The sequence below is a fragment of the Taudactylus pleione genome, unplaced genomic scaffold (genome assembly GCF_031769625.1).
Source record: "Taudactylus pleione unplaced genomic scaffold, aTauple2 ptg000117l, whole genome shotgun sequence".
Lineage (NCBI taxonomy): Eukaryota > Metazoa > Chordata > Amphibia > Anura > Myobatrachidae > Taudactylus > Taudactylus pleione.
The window spans coordinates 6,377,850-6,398,597 of record NW_028284519.1 but is presented as its reverse complement, the minus strand read 5'-3'; positions in this window follow the sequence as shown (position 1 = coordinate 6,398,597).

The following is a 20,748-nucleotide window of genomic DNA, read 5'->3' as shown; positions in this document are numbered from 1 at the left end:
AACCCCACTCCTTCCTATGGGAATGAGGCCTGGCTTATGAAAAGGTTTCCTTTCGGATCCCTTCACTTTTGTTTAGGTCCCCCAGCAGCTCGCAGAGTATCCGTTCACGGATGCTCACTGGACAGACCGGGCAGTGTAAAGTTTTGCTGCTACCGAATTAGCAGTGTTAAGGCTTGTTTTCAGATTAGTTGTCCCTGCAAAGGGGAAATGGTGAATTGCTCTGGTATTTTAGTATCCACCACTGCAACTCGCTGCAAGTTGGATACTAAATTAGCACTGCTGCTCTGCAGCGCACGATGAATAGTCTCCTAAGTATATTTAAATACATACAGATCTAATGCAAGCAGGAAACAAAACCGGGCACATGTGCTCATACATTAAGTGCACGGTGAAAACATTTCCATATTTGCCCACATGCAGAGCTTTGCACATCTTCCTGTGCACACACCCCTATCTGTATGCTTGGTTCGATTCTAGGATCATCAGTGCACACTTGCACCAGCATATACTAGGTGCATATTTATGTGTCTGCCCCCACTAAATTGCATACCTGAGATTTCCCCATTACAACTAGTTCCATCTCTTCAGTCGTAAGTTCTCTGTAATGCAATTGCAATGTTAGTGACTTGTCATCAACCATAAATGTGTATGCTTGGTTCTGGAGCATGTGCAGTGCAAAAACACACAAGATATGCTCCGCCAACAGGAGTAAATTAAATTCAGCATCAGGCCCATACAATTGGGAGAACTTATAGATGTACTGTAGATATAGGTGGCAGCGGTGTGTGATGGAGGTCAGTCCACATGTTGAATAACTTAACTAGGTTGTGGTTTTTAACCAAGTAGAACAGGTTGCTTAATAACACAAGGTTAATGCAGTAGGCATACAAAGGGTATATCAGGTTCTACAGATTCCACATGTACGTGTAGGGGTTTAAAACAGGTGGGGTGCTGGTTAGTAAGGCACACAGCTGCACTAATGCACAATTATGGCAGTGGAGTATATGGCACAAGTATTGGTGGTGACACAGTGGGACTTGCAGGGTCTTTGATGTATCTCACCACCTCTGCACTGGAGAAACACACAGGGTCACGTCCACAGTGATGCAACTCCAGCAGTATGGGATCCCGACAGCTCAAGGAAGACGGTGCAGAGTGTTTTCCTCCATCACATACAACTCCATTTATCACATATATTAGAAGAACTTCATTGCCCTTCACCTTTTGAGTTCATGTGATAACTATATTTTGGAGCTGTCTCACATATCTCTGTCATGCACGGGCACTAGGAAGACCTCTGTTGAGGTCGAGAATGGGGGGCTTAGGATAACCTGTCAGGTAGATGATGGGAAGTCAATGACAAAGTCTTCTAATTGCAGCCAAACCCAGGTTTGGCTAGACCTATCCAGAGGCGCGGAGTCTAACTCACTTGGTGGTTTTCTCCAGTGAACCCTCCAATTGGGATTTGGGTTTCGCTGCACCAAGTGAGCAGGTCACAGCCCTCTGGAAATAACAGAAGACCGGATCTATGTTAGATGAATATAAACTAATACTAAAACACTAGAGATGAACTGAATACGGGAACACTGTAGATGAGTTGAATATTGGAGATGAACGGAATACTTGAACACTGGTGATGAACAGAATACTTGAATACTGGTGATGAACAGAATACTTGAACACTGGAGATGAACTTGAGAATTCTTGAACACTGGTGCTGAATGGAATACTTGAACATGGTGATGAACTAAATACTAGAACACTGGTGATGAATGGAATACTTGAACACTGGTGATGAACAGAATACTTGAACACTGGTGATGAACTTGAGAATGCTTGAGAACACAGCAAAATGTAGAGATGTGCACCGACCCCGTGTTTTGGTTTTGGATCTGGATCTCCCCTGGTTTTGGATCTGGATTGGTTTTGCCAAAACCTCACCTCAGTGTTTTGTTTTCGTGTTTTGGTTTTGGATCTGGATTTTTTTATTAAAAAATAAAAATAATAGCTAAAATCACATAAAATATGCCTTTTTTGTTCCTACAGTATTAATAACCTAAATAACATTTATTTCCACTCGGTTCCAGTCATTTTTGGTTACCTTACAGCTCACAATATTGATTTTTTTTCATCTAGTTAAAGGGTCAAAAGGTTGCATCCAGCTTGCTGGCTCAAAACTGATTGATATAATTATTAATAGAGTTGAGGACTGTGCAAAGATGATGGCTGGGATACCTTTGTGAATTGAAGGCATGGGCCTTCATAGAGGACAAGGAAGTTGACAGCCTTGCACTATCATGATGACTGCTGGTGGCAGCTACAACATGTGGTTCTTGGCCTTGCTCTCCTGTCATGTGACAGCCCTCCATATTTTCTGTGGTCTTTAAGCAGTGTCACAAGCACCAATAGTGTAGCCAAGGTGCACACACAGAAAAAAAATATACAAAAGACACTATTTTTTCATGTTTTTTTTTCAGGTCCAGAACTTGGGCCCAGAGCACAGATTAATGACGACTGGAGTTGGGCAGCACTAGGTTGCGTTGCCAACTTGCTAGATCTTGTGTGGCTAAGCCTAACATGCGCAGACACACAGACAATTATTTGAAAAAAAAGACAATACAGTATGTTTTTATTTTTTTTCCAGCTCCAGAACTTGGGTCCAGAGCACAGATTTATGACGACTGGAGTCGGGCAGCACTAGGTTGCGTTGCCAACTTGCTAGATCTTGTGTGGCTAAGCCTAACATGCACAGACACACAGACAATTATTAGAAAAAAAGACAATTGATTTTTATTTTTTTCAGCTCCAGAACTTGGGCCCAGAGCACAGATTGATCATGACTGGAGTCGGGCAGCACTAGGTTGTGTTGCCGACTTGCTAGATCTTGTGCGGCTAAGCCTAACATGCACAGACACACAGACAATTATTAGAAAAAAAGACAATTAATTTTTATTTTTTTTCAGCTCCAGAACTTGGGCCCAAAACACAGATCGATCACGACTGGAGTCGGGCAGCACTAGGTTGCGTTGCCAACTTGCTAGATCTTGTGCGGCTAAGCCTAACATGCACAGACACACAGACAATTATTAGAAAAAAAGACAATTGATTTTTATTTTTTTCAGCTCCAGAACTTGGGCCCAGAGCACAGATCGATCACGACTGGAGTCGGGCAGCACTAGGTTGCGTTGCCAACTTGCTAGATCTTGTGCGGCTAAGCCTAACATGCACAGACACACAGACAATTATTAGAAAAAAAGACAATTGATTTTTATTTTTTTCAGCTCCAGAACTTGGGCCCAGAGCACAGATTGATCATGACTGGAGTCGGGCAGCACTAGGTTGTGTTGCCGACTTGCTAGATCTTGTGCGGCTAAGCCTAACATGCACAGACACACAGACAATTATTAGAAAAAAAGACAATTAATTTTTATTTTTTTTCAGCTCCAGAACTTGGGCCCAAAACACAGATTGATCACGACTGGAGTCGAGCAGCACTAGGTTGCGTTGCCAACTTGCTAGATCTTGTGCGGCTAAGCCTAACATGCACAGACACACAGACAATTATTAGAAAAAAAGACAATTGATTTTTATTTTTTTTCAGCTCCAGAACTTGGGCCCAGAGCACAGATCGATCACGACTGGAGTCGGGCAGCACTAGGTTGTGTTGCCGACTTGCTAGATCTTGTGCGGCTAAGCCTAACATGCACAGACACACAGACAATTATTAGAAAAAAAGACAATTAATTTTTATTTTTTTTCAGCTCCAGAACTTGGGCCCAAAACACAGATCGATCACGACTGGAGTCGGGCAGCACTAGGTTGCGTTGCCAACTTGCTAGATCTTGTGCGGCTAAGCCTAACATGCACAGACACACAGACAATTATTAGAAAAAAAGACAATTGATTTTTATTTTTTTCAGCTCCAGAACTTGGGCCCAGAGCACAGATTGATCATGACTGGAGTCGGGCAGCACTAGGTTGTGTTGCCGACTTGCTAGATCTTGTGCGGCTAAGCCTAACATGCACAGACACACAGACAATTATTAGAAAAAAAGACAATTAATTTTTATTTTTTTTCAGCTCCAGAACTTGGGCCCAAAACACAGATTGATCACGACTGGAGTCGAGCAGCACTAGGTTGCGTTGCCAACTTGCTAGATCTTGTGCGGCTAAGCCTAACATGCACAGACACACAGACAATTATTAGAAAAAAAGACAATTGATTTTTATTTTTTTTCAGCTCCAGAACTTGGGCCCAGAGCACAGATCGATCACGACTGGAGTCGGGCAGCACTAGGTTGCGTTGCCAACTTGCTAGATCTTGTGCGGCTAAGCCTAACATGCACAGACACACAGACAATTATTAGAAAAAAAGACAATTGATTTTTATTTTTTTTCAGCTCCAGAACTTGGGCCCAGAGCACAGATCGATCACGACTGGAGTCGAGCAGCACTAGGTTGTGTTGCCGACTTGCTAGATCTTGTGCGGCTAAGCCTAACATGCACAGACACACAGACAATTATTTGAAAAAAAAGACAATACAGTATGTTTTTATTTTTTTTCCAGCTCCAGAACTTGGGTCCAGAGCACAGATTTATGACGACTGGAGTCGGGCAGCACTAGGTTGTGTTGCCGACTTGCTAGATCTTGTGCGGCTAAGCCTAACATGCACAGACACACAGACAATTATTAGAAAAAAAGACAATTAATTTTTATTTTTTTTCAGCTCCAGAACTTGGGCCCAAAACACAGATTGATCACGACTGGAGTCGAGCAGCACTAGGTTGCGTTGCCAACTTGCTAGATCTTGTGCGGCTAAGCCTAACATGCACAGATACACAGACAATTATTAGAAAAAAAGACAATTGATTTTTATTTTTTTTCAGCTCCAGAACTTGGGCCCAGAGCACAAATCGATCACGACTGGAGTCGGGCAGCACTAGGTTGCGTTGCCAACTTGCTAGATCTTGTGCGGCTAAGCCTAACATGCACAGACACACAGACAATTATTAGAAAAAAAGACAATTGATTTTTATTTTTTTTCAGCTCCAGAACTTGGGCCCAGAGCACAGATCGATCACGACTGGAGTCGGGCAGCACTAGGTTGTGTTGCCGACTTGCTAGATCTTGTGCGGCTAAGCCTAACATGCACAGACACACAGACAATTATTAGAAAAAAAGACAATTAATTTTTATTTTTTTTCAGCTCCAGAACTTGGGCCCAAAACACAGATTGATCACGACTGGAGTCGAGCAGCACTAGGTTGCGTTGCCAACTTGCTAGATCTTGTGCGGCTAAGCCTAACATGCACAGACACACAGACAATTATTAGAAAAAAAGACAATTGATTTTTATTTTTTTTCAGCTCCAGAACTTGGGCCCAGAGCACAGATCGATCACGACTGGAGTCGGGCAGCACTAGGTTGCGTTGCCAACTTGCTAGATCTTGTGCGGCTAAGCCTAACATGCACAGACACACAGACAATTATTAGAAAAAAAGACAATTGATTTTTATTTTTTTTCAGCTCCAGAACTTGGGCCCAGAGCACAGATCGATCACGACTGGAGTCGGGCAGCACTAGGTTGTGTTGCCGACTTGCTAGATCTTGTGCGGCTAAGCCTAACATGCACAGACACACAGACAATTATTTGAAAAAAAAGACAATACAGTAAGTTTTTATTTTTTTTCCAGCTCCAGAACTTGGGTCCAGAGCACAGATTTATGACGACTGGAGTCGGGCAGCACTAGGTTGTGTTGCCGACTTGCTAGATCTTGTGCGGCTAAGCCTAACATGCACAGACACACAGACAATTATTAGAAAAAAAGACAATTAATTTTTATTTTTTTTCAGCTCCAGAACTTGGGCCCAAAACACAGATTGATCACGACTGGAGTCGAGCAGCACTAGGTTGCGTTGCCAACTTGCTAGATCTTGTGCGGCTAAGCCTAACATGCACAGACACACAGACAATTATTAGAAAAAAAGACAATTGATTTTTATTTTTTTTCAGCTCCAGAACTTGGGCCCAGAGCACAGATCGATCACGACTGGAGTCGGGCAGCACTAGGTTGTGTTGCCGACTTGCTAGATCTTGTGCGTCTAAGCCTAACATGCACAGACACAGACAATTATTAGAAAAAAAGACAATTGATTTTTTTTTTTTGCAGCTCCAGAACTTGGGCCCAGAGCACAGATTGATCACGACTGGAGTCGGGCAGCACTAGGTTGTGTTGCCGACTTGCTAGATCTTGTGCGGCTAAGCCTAACATGCACAGACACACAGACAATTATTAGAAAAAAAGACAATTAATTTTTATTTTTTTTCAGCTCCAGAACTTGGGCCCAAAACACAGATCGATCACGACTGGAGTCGGGCAGCACTAGGTTGCGTTGCCAACTTGCTAGATCTTGTGCGGCTAAGCCTAACATGCACAGACACACAGACAATTATTAGAAAAAAAGACAATTGATTTTTATTTTTTTCAGCTCCAGAACTTGGGCCCAGAGCACAGATCGATCACGACTGGAGTCGGGCAGCACTAGGTTGCGTTGCCAACTTGCTAGATCTTGTGCGGCTAAGCCTAACATGCACAGACACACAGACAATTATTAGAAAAAAAGACAATTGATTTTTATTTTTTTCAGCTCCAGAACTTGGGCCCAGAGCACAGATTGATCATGACTGGAGTCGGGCAGCACTAGGTTGTGTTGCCGACTTGCTAGATCTTGTGCGGCTAAGCCTAACATGCACAGACACACAGACAATTATTAGAAAAAAAGACAATTAATTTTTATTTTTTTTCAGCTCCAGAACTTGGGCCCAAAACACAGATTGATCACGACTGGAGTCGAGCAGCACTAGGTTGCGTTGCCAACTTGCTAGATCTTGTGCGGCTAAGCCTAACATGCACAGACACACAGACAATTATTAGAAAAAAAGACAATTGATTTTTATTTTTTTTCAGCTCCAGAACTTGGGCCCAGAGCACAGATCGATCACGACTGGAGTCGGGCAGCACTAGGTTGTGTTGCCGACTTGCTAGATCTTGTGCGGCTAAGCCTAACATGCACAGACACACAGACAATTATTAGAAAAAAAGACAATTAATTTTTATTTTTTTTCAGCTCCAGAACTTGGGCCCAAAACACAGATCGATCACGACTGGAGTCGGGCAGCACTAGGTTGCGTTGCCAACTTGCTAGATCTTGTGCGGCTAAGCCTAACATGCACAGACACACAGACAATTATTAGAAAAAAAGACAATTGATTTTTATTTTTTTCAGCTCCAGAACTTGGGCCCAGAGCACAGATTGATCATGACTGGAGTCGGGCAGCACTAGGTTGTGTTGCCGACTTGCTAGATCTTGTGCGGCTAAGCCTAACATGCACAGACACACAGACAATTATTAGAAAAAAAGACAATTAATTTTTATTTTTTTTCAGCTCCAGAACTTGGGCCCAAAACACAGATTGATCACGACTGGAGTCGAGCAGCACTAGGTTGCGTTGCCAACTTGCTAGATCTTGTGCGGCTAAGCCTAACATGCACAGACACACAGACAATTATTAGAAAAAAAGACAATTGATTTTTATTTTTTTTCAGCTCCAGAACTTGGGCCCAGAGCACAGATCGATCACGACTGGAGTCGGGCAGCACTAGGTTGCGTTGCCAACTTGCTAGATCTTGTGCGGCTAAGCCTAACATGCACAGACACACAGACAATTATTAGAAAAAAAGACAATTGATTTTTATTTTTTTTCAGCTCCAGAACTTGGGCCCAGAGCACAGATCGATCACGACTGGAGTCGAGCAGCACTAGGTTGTGTTGCCGACTTGCTAGATCTTGTGCAGCTAAGCCTAACATGCACAGACACACAGACAATTATTTGAAAAAAAAGACAATACAGTATGTTTTTATTTTTTTTCCAGCTCCAGAACTTGGGTCCAGAGCACAGATTTATGACGACTGGAGTCGGGCAGCACTAGGTTGTGTTGCCGACTTGCTAGATCTTGTGCGGCTAAGCCTAACATGCACAGACACACAGACAATTATTAGAAAAAAAGACAATTAATTTTTATTTTTTTTCAGCTCCAGAACTTGGGCCCAAAACACAGATTGATCACGACTGGAGTCGAGCAGCACTAGGTTGCGTTGCCAACTTGCTAGATCTTGTGCGGCTAAGCCTAACATGCACAGACACACAGACAATTATTAGAAAAAAAGACAATTGATTTTTATTTTTTTTCAGCTCCAGAACTTGGGCCCAGAGCACAAATCGATCACGACTGGAGTCGGGCAGCACTAGGTTGCGTTGCCAACTTGCTAGATCTTGTGCGGCTAAGCCTAACATGCACAGACACACAGACAATTATTAGAAAAAAAGACAATTGATTTTTATTTTTTTTCAGCTCCAGAACTTGGGCCCAGAGCACAGATCGATCACGACTGGAGTCGGGCAGCACTAGGTTGTGTTGCCGACTTGCTAGATCTTGTGCGGCTAAGCCTAACATGCACAGACACACAGACAATTATTAGAAAAAAAGACAATTAATTTTTATTTTTTTTCAGCTCCAGAACTTGGGCCCAAAACACAGATTGATCACGACTGGAGTCGAGCAGCACTAGGTTGCGTTGCCAACTTGCTAGATCTTGTGCGGCTAAGCCTAACATGCACAGACACACAGACAATTATTAGAAAAAAAGACAATTGATTTTTATTTTTTTTCAGCTCCAGAACTTGGGCCCAGAGCACAGATCGATCACGACTGGAGTCGGGCAGCACTAGGTTGCGTTGCCAACTTGCTAGATCTTGTGCGGCTAAGCCTAACATGCACAGACACACAGACAATTATTAGAAAAAAAGACAATTGATTTTTATTTTTTTTCAGCTCCAGAACTTGGGCCCAGAGCACAGATCGATCACGACTGGAGTCGGGCAGCACTAGGTTGTGTTGCCGACTTGCTAGATCTTGTGCGGCTAAGCCTAACATGCACAGACACACAGACAATTATTTGAAAAAAAAGACAATACAGTAAGTTTTTATTTTTTTTCCAGCTCCAGAACTTGGGTCCAGAGCACAGATTTATGACGACTGGAGTCGGGCAGCACTAGGTTGTGTTGCCGACTTGCTAGATCTTGTGCGGCTAAGCCTAACATGCACAGACACACAGACAATTATTAGAAAAAAAGACAATTAATTTTTATTTTTTTTCAGCTCCAGAACTTGGGCCCAAAACACAGATTGATCACGACTGGAGTCGAGCAGCACTAGGTTGCGTTGCCAACTTGCTAGATCTTGTGCGGCTAAGCCTAACATGCACAGACACACAGACAATTATTAGAAAAAAAGACAATTGATTTTTATTTTTTTTCAGCTCCAGAACTTGGGCCCAGAGCACAGATCGATCACGACTGGAGTCGGGCAGCACTAGGTTGTGTTGCCGACTTGCTAGATCTTGTGCGGCTAAGCCTAACATGCACAGACACAGACAATTATTAGAAAAAAAGACAATTGATTTTTTTTTTTTGCAGCTCCAGAACTTGGGCCCAGAGCACAGATTGATCACGACTGGAGTCGGGCAGCACTAGGTTGCATTGCCAATATGATAGATCTTCTGCGGCTAAGCCTAACACACAGACACACAGACAATTAGCATGACTCGAGTCGGGCAGCACTAGGTTGCAACTTGCACTGCTGGCTGGATCTTGTGCGGTACCGTGGTTAAGCCTAACACGCACTCACACACCCACATACAAAATATAAAAGACACTTTGATTGATTTTTTTTTTTCTATATATTTTTTCTTGAGTCCAGAACTTGGGCCCAGATGGACACAGCACCAGCCCATATCTGTCTGCAGTTCTGCACCAGCGCAGATGGACACAGCAGACAGCAAAGCACTAGCCCAGAATGGATCAGCAGCACCAGCCCAGGACACAGCAGACAGCCCAGATGGATCAGCAACAGCCCAGATGGACATAGCAGACAGCCAAGCCAGAATGGATGAGCCCCAGCCCAGGACACAGCAGACAGCACCAGTACCTCTCCCAGCCCTACACTACCCACCCTCCCTGTTCAGTCTCCACAGCCGGAGTGAAATGGTGTCCGTCGCGTGGTCCCTTATATACTACATTGATCATAGAGATGAAAGCTCGCGAACCGCGAGATTTCCGACTATGGTTTTGCCTCAGTTTCGAGATCCGAGTCAGGCGGGAAACTCCGAGCCTGCTTGGATCCGACTCGGATCTGCTAAATTCGACTGGGTTCGGATCTCTGGAATCCGAACCCGCTCATCTCTAGCAAAATGTACTGGGAATTGTTAGAGGTCCAGGTGCTGATTTGCACAGGGAAACAGAGGAAATTGACACAGAAATGTACTGGGAATAGCTAGAGCTCCAGCTGAGAGCTAACTAGCAATTAGCTTGAAACCACAAGAACACAGGGAGGTGATTAGAGAGCTCAGTAGCACACTAAAGACATCACAGGGTTTTACAAGAAACACTGGAGTTCTGTGAGAACTCAAGTAACATGCAGGGAATTAGCATGGAAGCTAATATACGTAGCACTGGTGGTCAGCGGGAGGGCTGTAACAACAAACTGTAGATTCTTCTTGGAAAACCCCAGAGAGCGTAGTAATCACTGGAACAGCGAAGTTGATCAGGCAACTTCATGTTGCAGGAATCAGACCTAAATACCCCTAGGCAGTTGGTCATTGGATCATGAGATCAGCTGACAGACCGCTGGACTGCCATTGGTAGAGGCTGATCGGGTGAGATGAACTAACATGGCTGGAACATGCCTGCTATCACAGAAACCAGGACACGCACATGGAAGCCCTAGCAGGCCACGGGGAGAACACTCAGCCATAACTCATCACTACAACTGGCGCCTGAACGTCTCGGAGCCTAAAGACACCAGTTCAGTGGTGAGTAAAGGCCGATCCCAGGCTGCATCCTGACAATCTCCTTTTATTTATGCAATTACCCTTGCATATGCAGCTTGTGTGTGGCAAGTAACATGTAAGAAGCGGGTGAGCTGGCAGCAAAGAGAATCGTGCTAGCAGGACTCAGATTATCAGCATTGCTAGGGTGGTTCAGATCATATACTCTCCCAGAAAGTAAGATTGACTCACAATCCGGAACACATTTTGCAAGTTTTCCTTATGTCCCCACAGAGATGCACAGGAAAACATACTGTAACGGCAGTACCGTATATGGCTGATATGTGCGCAGCAGTGCATTACAGCGAAGCTCGTGGGACATAGAATAGAACTCCACTGTAAGTGTGCACATAGGTGACTGCATTCATACTCTCTTGTTATTTATAGAAGAGGTATAAAAGTGCAAAACTATGTACTTGTATATTTTCCAATTACAAATTTTCTCTAGGCCAACAAACCTCTCAATACATAAAATGCACCCTATTAGGTGAGTTACCCTCACGTGTCAGTGCCTAGTCTAATAATTTTCATGACAGCGATGTGCAGGCATAATATGAACACGTTGTAAGTAGGGGTGTGCAAGCAGTGCCATTGCGCAGGGCCCTGGAGTGGCACCGTCACTGCCCCACTGCACCTGCATGTGGTTAGCAGAGTTCTTAGAACGTGACCCTGCAGCCAGTAACACCGCTGCAGTGCTGCCCAGAGGGTCCTTAGGACACCCTGGGCAGAGCTCTACTTCCTAGAACTGGCGTTCCTGCTCCCTAGGTGTGCCATCACAATGTCACGGATGTAGGGGCGAGGCTGGTACCTGGCGGCATTAAGCCCTGTTCCGGCCCAGCTTGTACTACTGTGTGCGACTAAGTAGCAAATCTGTTTAAAAAAGATTCCGATACAAGCGGGCGAGGCCATTCCTCATGCCACATTTCGTTATGCTTAATCTGTGACTTTGCACACATTTTATACCAATTCCTTTGAGGCCTGTCGGGATGCCGGCATGGGGATTCTGACCGCTGGGATCCCGAGTGCTGACATCCTGTACTCAACCCATCTGTATATAGTGGTGCATATATAGTGATTCACTGAGCCCAATTTATTTCAATCAAGGCAAGATAAGGCTGCTGTATACGATGTCCATGTGTATGTGCATTAAGGGCTTGATGCAGAGTTGCACACAAGTCAGTTTTGCACACGGATGTTGCGTGTTTTAGCATTGCGCATGTTCTGGAGCAGAGCATACGTAACTGTGGACGGTACGGAGTCATACACAACATTGTCACATCTCTATTCAACTAAAGGGGTTTGAACGGGTGGCACTGGGAAATTTGCACGTAGGATAAGTTTACTGAGAGCATGTTGACGGAACTGTAAGTTGTGCATACACAGAGATCCCACTGATAATCAGTATGAAACTAAGGGGTCAATTTACTAAGCAGTGTTAGGAGACAGAGTGAAAAGTGATAAGAAAGTGATAAGGTGCCAGCCAATCAGCTCCCAACTGTCATTTTTCAAACACAGCCTGTGAGATGGCAGTTGGGAGCTGATTGCCTTGCACCTTATCACTTACTTATCACTTTTCACTCAGGGCCTGATTCAGAGCTGCTCGTAAGCAGCCGCTCGTTCACTCCGAGCGATGTTCGCACATCTGCGCATGCGTATGGGTCGTAATGCGCATGCGCCAACCAGTCAGTGCGGTCGGAAATCGTGTGTTCGCAAAATAGCGAGTGCCTGCTAATTTGAGTGACAGGATGAGGCGTTTGTGGGTGGTAACAGGGGAAGATGCTTGAAAACGGAGAGGGGAGATCCGAACGCAGGCGTGCCAAACGGTCAAAACGGGCGTTTTAAGGGTGTGCATAATTAACAAAGCAGCGTCATCGGCCATGTCACTTGGTTGTCTCTTAGCCTGAACTGTTCGCATGATTGCGGTAGGAAAATCCAAACACAAGCACTGCGAGCAGTTCAGACGCCTTTCGATGTACTCGATTAATCTAATAAATAGCCGAGATGACGTAGGATGCGAGCGGCCAGTGGGCGTCTTTACAAGATAGCGAACGCATGTTTCGTTCGCTCGCTCAGACATAGAGGCGTCAACAGACCGCAAAGAGCGAGCGCTCAATTTAAATAGCCGGCCCCTTTTTCTGAACGAGCGAGCGCATATAGAGTCAGGCTCTGAATCAGGCCCTCTGTCTCCTAACGCTGCTTAGTAAATAGACTCCTAAGGCCCTGATTCAGACCCGCTCGCTGGGTCTGATGGGCGTGTTTTTTTTTTCTCTGGCCGCTCTCTAAGCTGTGGGAGACCTCCCACAGCTTGTGCAAACGGGCAGGAGGCCGTCACGATTATCGCGACCATCGGCCTTGCGACGAGACCCTGTGGTAGGGTCTCGGCTACCGCAAGGCCAAGTGGCCTTCCTGCCAGCGTTTGCGCAGTCACTCCCCCTCCCCGCCTAGAAAACATGGCGAGCTGTCACTCACCATCGACAGCCGCCCCATCTTGTAGCGAGCCGCTCATTGGCTAAGCCCACATGGGTCCCAGCCAATGAGCGGCCGCTAATGTTAGCCGCCGCTGATTGGCCATCAGCACGCAACTGAAGTCACTGAAGTCTGCTCATTCCCACGAGCAGACAGTAGCACAATGTAACAGCATGCAGTAACAAGCTGTTACATTGTATCCGGGGCCCGTCTTGGATTTCTGCGGAGAACATCGTGGGACACAAAGGTGAGTCTTGGATCTTTATTTACAGGTAATTCCAATAGGATACTTTACGTTGACAAGTGGACGCGAACATCTGGAAACAGGTGAGTATGTATGTGTATGCATGTATGTAATAAAGCTTTATTTTACAGGTGTGTTGTGTGTTTTTTTAACAATTTCTTAACAGGTGAAGTACAGGTACCAGTGGCCCTTAATGCCCTGCATGCTGGTACTTGTGGTTCTCCAAGTACCAGCATGCGGGGGAGGCTTGCTGGGATCTGTAGTTCCACTGTAAAGACAATGATGATACATCAATTTTTTTACACTTCACCTAACACAATCAACCCGCCACCCACCACCCAGGGGTGGCGGGGATAGCCCCGGGCTATCAGCCTAGGCCAGGGGTGCCCTGGAGAGGGTGACCCCTTTATTGGGGAGGTCACCAACTCCCCAGGGATCCCTGGCTTGGGCTGACTAACGGTCAGGGCTTATGCTGCGGCTATGGGGGCTCGGTGAAAGGGCACCCCTGGCTGTGACATCTGCCCCCTGTTAGAAAGGGTCCAGGGCTGGTTTTAAATATACGGTGTAACCCATGTCATTTTTTTTCGCCGTATATTTAAAACCAGCTCTGTCTCTGCAGCCTTGTGCTGGTTCTTACATTACAGGGGATCTCTACACATTTTTTTCCCTGTAATGTTAAGAACCTGGACAGGCAGGCAAGCCCGGGGCTGGTTAGTGTTTTGAGGGGGGACCTCACTTCATTTTTTTCTCACTTTATCCATATTTTTTACAGTTACAGAAAGAAACATACACAAATCACAATGATTTGTGTATGTTTCTGACCATCTCGCAGCTTAGGGGGTTGAGAGTTTGAAAAGTGATTTTGACAGAGAGTTTGCTTCTATCTCACCCGAGCTTGTAATCCCGATTTTTGGTAAATTTGAGAGATGTAGGTTTTAGGTGAAAAGTACTTCCGATTTGGCCTGATGGTGATTTGATTCGAGATTGCTATCTGACCCGAGTTTTACGAGTGAGAGGAGAGAAATCTCCTTCTAATTCACCCAACTTTTGCCTTTAGTAAATTTGCAAGCAGGGAAAAAATCAATAAATCACCCGAGATGGTCACCTTGACCTATCTTGATTTACCTTATCTTAAATTTACCCCCTAGATTTTTCAGGGAGCCAGGGAGATTGCTCCCTGACAATGAGGGAGAGTTGGCAGGTAGATGTTGTAGGTAGATTTACTAACTGTCAGATTTTCAAAGACGCTGATTACCAGCAGCTTCAGCCGATGGATTTAAAATAGCTACTGTAATTAATGCTAAATCAGGCTTGTTTAGCATTTATTACAGGTGCCATTTTAAATCCATCTGTCATCGATGGCTTTGTCAATCTGACAGCAAATCTATCTTTGGAATAGTTTGTAAGTTGTATGATGCCTCTGTATGAGTAAAATGCAAAGTGTGCACATACGACTGGAAGTTTCTACAGCTGTACCCCCAACAGTTTGTGACACCCAAACAGTGATAAAGCAAATGTTGCATCACAGGTCAAAGGATCAGAACTATTAAAGCTTCTTCCATATAATGCATCTGAACATACACTATTTAAGATGCATTCTCTTTTTTTTTTTGTTTAAATATGTGATTGTGTACCTTTTTTTTCTGTATGGTACAGGAAAGGGCTTACAACCTGTGTAAAGCAGCTCAGTGTACCGAGTCCACTCCCTGACCTGGCACCTCAAACTCTGCAATCTACATGTAGCACCGCATGATGTCTTAACAACAGTTGAATGGTTCTATTTGCCTGAATCTTTCTATAAAGGTTCTATTGTCATTTCATTATACTGGCAGGGATGCCAATACATACTCATACATCATTCAACACATCCCAGTAACATACTGTACACCTGGTGACTACTGAACTGTTACATGGAGTTTATGATCTTTTATATGGAATGGGTATGTAATGCTGGCTTTTGGGATGCCTTCTGTCACAATACCGACAACGGTATCCCCGATGATTGGTATCCTGACTGGGTCGGGTATGTCTACTTACCCTCCCCACTTCTAACGCTAACCATTTCTTCTTGTAGCCTAACCATCCCCATCCCGCACCCTAACCCTCCCCGTTAGTTCCTAAACCTAAGTCTCCCCTCTTTTTGCCTAAACCTAACCCCTCCCCCCCATGGTGAATGGCCCTAATCCTCCCCCTAGGGGTGCCTATCCCTAACCTCCTTGCGGCTGCCCTTCTCTTAACTACATCCCCTTTTATATATGTTGTGCTTGTTTAGCTAGATGATTACAGATAGCATAAACAAAGCAATGAAAACATAACCGGTGCCAAAATCGGCCATGCACTAACATACTGTACATCGCAGAACAACCTCAGTAGTTGTTGGACATTTGTTGTTGTTGTTGCTTGTTCCTTTCTAAGAGGTCTATTCATCATCACTCAATTTATACAAAAGCAGGTGAAAATTAATGTTATCACCTACTTTTGTATAAATAAAGTGTCAGTGCCATACATTATTAAGGTAACGCAAGAGATATCACTGATATCTCCTGCTTCTCTTTCACTCCCTATCTGGCCCGCTGTCCCCAACACTAGTCTGGGGACCTAAATTCATCAAGCTCTGCAAAATACAAAATTTTCAAAGCTTGACTGCATGAACATTCGCCATCTTCAGATGTTTGTTCCCACACCCTGCTCCTTCACTATGGGAAGAAGTTCCAGGTTGCGAAGAGGTATCCATTTGGATTCCTCTGCCACTGCCTGGCTCCTTCCGCCGGACGCTGTCTTTTGTGCACCTGCAATAAACGCAGTTAATACAGCCAGACTAGCACTGATTCGCGGGGACGGCTGTTCTTCGGATCAGCTGTCTCTGCGCCAGTGCAGTCTTGCTCCGGCACTCCTGGGTGAGTCAGAATATTAATTATCGGGGGCTGCCCAGCCCCTCCATAATTAATAATGAATAGGTCCCTAAATAACCACCAGGAATAAAGCTTGGTATTATTCCATCTACAGTCACCCCAATCTAATTTAAGGGCAGACTAGATGGGCCAAGTGGTTCTTATCTGTCGACAAAGTCTATGTTTCTAATCTGTACCTAATTTATTTCTATGGTATGGAGGAGCACATGGAGCAAACAGCTTGCCAGCATAGGATGCAGAAGCAATTGATCATAAAGCAGAGGAGGGAATGTATGTTACACTTGTCTGGCGACAATATATTCCAATGAGCTGTTAACAGCTAGGAAAGTGGTTGATGAGCACACTGACACTTGATACAAAGCACATTTTTCACTTCATTGACACAAGTTTAAATTTCTATCTCACCTTTTGGGATACTGGCAGCCAGAATCGGAGCTATTTTTGCAGGCAATCAACTTAGTGTCCCAGAACCAAAATATGCACGGTTCGTGTGTATATATATATATATATATATATATATATAATATATATATATATATACACGCGCATACACCAGAGACAGTCTAGATGCCGAAAGACAAAGCAGCCCCAGCCTCATTGCCCCATCCCTACCACGTCTCGCACCACAATTTGCTGCCCATTAATCCCCCCCCTCCCGTTGCAAAATAAAAAGATAAGCCACAATGACAAAAAAAATGCAAGGGAGCCTGCGTACCACCCCCAGCAAGTGGCATTCCTAGGCATGTGCCTCATGTGCCTAGTGGGAAATACACCACTGGCAGGGTTGCAATGAAGACGGCCATAGTTACACTTGCCCTACTTGCATGGAAACAGACGGACCTCTGTTTGCGCACAATTCTATATAACCGCAATTCCATTTTCATCCCCTCTGCATGAACTCCGTAAACGAACCTATGTGTGAATCCTCCATTTTGACCCAGTTGCACCCCTTTAGTCACACGTTGCCTATGACTCAGACTCTGGCAGATGTACTCGCTCATTTCCACATCATGCACAATAAATCGCAAGGTCAATCTGCAGAATGGACTTACATGCATTTCTGAAGAATTGGAAATACTGTACTATGAATTGTGTACTGTACAGTAAGATGTATAAAACTGTCATGTTATATCTTGTGATGTTCCATCAAATGGACGGTACTAGGTTGCTAGGTAAAAGTAATATCGGCCTATAACAGTATGGATCTTTATTAGATAAAAGACATTTGTAGTCCAACTCAGATGTGCACTGCTCCCAATACACCAATGAGACCTCTCTGGACATGTCAACAATATAATTAATAATTATACAGTTTACTGGACGCAAGAATGTACATGTAGCATATATATTTCTCCTATGCAACAGAACCAGGGAATTCAGGGTGAAACGCTGTAGTTTTGAGTCCAGAACACATTAGTGTGCCCAATGTGTTTTTACAGTATCTCTCAGGCACCAAAGGGTTACAGTGTATGTAATGTCCTGTCCTAGTCCCTTTATGTCCTTTTGCAGGAGTGCCCAAATGACATCCACACATGGCCTGTGGTAAGCTGGTTGTTAAGTGTGACACTGTGTGTGTGTCCAGATAAACACTGGCTACCGAGCAACACACAGACACGCAAACACAACACACAGCACACTGCTTCCTGCTTGGGCTACGGAGCAGGGAGCTGACTGTCGCCAGACTGAAATACTGCCTGAGAATTATTAACTAACACTGACTTAACATGGGATAGTAGCACATCGTGTGGGAAAGATACATATATGTACACAACAATTACAATTTAGGTTGAGCAGTGACTATATAAGGCACTGGTCGGGGAACAGGGGTAAATTACCCCAAATGGGGTAAAAATGAAATTCCTGGGGGTAATGGACGGACAGCCAGGCATGCATATTAATCATTGCATGTCCGGCTGTCCATCCATTACCCCCAGGAATGGAGGTCACTGGTGTCGGGTGCGGCGCCAGTGACCTCCAGCCCGGCGCTGCAGGGAGGCTGTAATCCGGACGCCCGCTGAGATGTAATTACCAGCGGGCGCCCGGCTCCTTCCCTGCAGCGCCGCGTTAGCCGGAGGCTGGAGTTCTCTTCTGAACTCCAGCTTCCGGCTCTCCCCATGCGCACTATGGGAGAGACGTCATGACGTCTCTCCCATAGTTCCGAGGAGCAGCCGGGCGGACAGGACGGCGGCGGATGTAGGAGCGGGGATTAAGGTAAGTGTTTTTTTTTTTTGTACAAGCGGCACAACAGGGGCACTATATGGGGGCACTACTACAGGGGCATTATATGGGGCACTGCTACAGGGGCATTATATGGGGGCACTACTACAGGGGCATTTTATGGGGGCACTGTTACAGGGGCATAACTATAGGGGCTCTACTACAGGGGCACTATATGGGGGCACTACTATAGGGGCATAACTACGGGGGCACTACTACAGTGGCATTATATGGGGGCACTACTACAGGGGCATAACTACGGGGGCACAACTACAGGGGCATAACTATGGGGGCACTACTACAGGGGCATTATGTGATTTCCTTCCCTTCAAATCAAGGGGGTAACGTTGGTGTATCTAAATATATTTTGGGGTAAAAGGTAAAAAAGTTCCCTGACCCCTGATATAAGGGAACAATGGGCCTGATTCAGACTTGGGAATAGAGAGAGTTATCTCTCTCAACTGATCATCTTGGTGAAACCATGCAAGCACTGCAGGCGGGGCAGAATTAAAATGTGCAGAGAGATTTACATTTGGGAGGGAGGTGTCCAAACTGACATCTAAATTGTAGAGTAATAATAAAGCTGTGCAGTACTTGTGGGCTACATGCAAAAGCAGCCAGTAATTACCCCACAGTTGAGAGAGATATCTCACTCTGGGCCTGATTCAGCCGCTCGTAAGCGGACGCTCATTCGCTATGAGCGATGTTCGCACAACTGCGCATGCATATGGGTCATAATGCGCATGCGCAAACCAGTTATTGCGGTCGGAAATCGAGCGCTCGCAAAACAGCGAGGGACTGCTAATTTGATTGACAGAATGTACTGTTTGTGGGTGGTAACAGGGGAAGGTGCTTAAAAACGGGGGAGTGGAGATCCGAACGCAGGCATGCCTAACGGTAAAAAGGGCGTTTAATGGGAGTGCATAATTAGTAAAGGAGCGTCATACCACATCACTTGGTTGTCTTTTAGCCTGAACTGCTCGCAGTGATAGCGGTAAGAAAAACCTACCACAAGCACTGCGAGCAGTTCGGATGCCTTTCGATATACCTGATTAATCTAATAAATACCGGAGATGACGTGTGATGCGAACGGCAAAGGGGCGTCTTTACAAAATAGCGAGCGCATTTTTCGTTCGCTCCCTCGCTCAGACATAGAGGTGTCAACAAACAGCAATGAGCGAGCGCTAAATTTAAATAGCCGGCCCCTTTTTTGGAATGACCGTCCGCAAATAGCGTCTGGCTCTGAATCAGGCCCTCTATTCCCAAATCTGAATAAGGCCCAATGTCCAGACGTGTGTTGCAGTTACTTTTGCAGACTATATATACAGTGTGTGTGTATATATATATATATATATATATATATATAGTAGACAAATAAACTGCGGCAATCCAAGACTAGTTGCATAAAAATCAGATTGTATTACATATAGAATCCATATAAAAACCGACGTTTCAAAGCCTCCGGGCTTTTTTATCAAGGTTCACAGAAATGGCATACAGAAATACAAACATTCTTACCTTAAATAGGAGCTGGAGCACACTGACCTGCTGCAAACCGGGGAGAGGGGATGCGCCATGCGCTCCGGGTCGTCCCATGATGACATCATCACAGTGCTGCCAGGTTGTCAAGGCAACAGACTAGTTGCCGGAAAAAGTCTCCCCGGTCTGCAAAAGCAGAGCAAGGACTGATTAGTTACACAAGAATACGTAATATTGTTAATCACAGTAAAGATTGTACAGATACTGTAAATGTGGTAAGTAGTTGCAATAACTAACGTCACATATAACGATACTGGATCAGAACCTCTATACACACCTTCCTATACCTTCTAATGTCCTGCCTATACCTTCTAATGTCCTGTTTATACCTTCTAAGGATGACGCTAATTTGCGTACGCAGTCACACCATAAATAAAGACTTAGACGTGGAATCTGTGGTTCCAAAGCACAAGTGATATTCA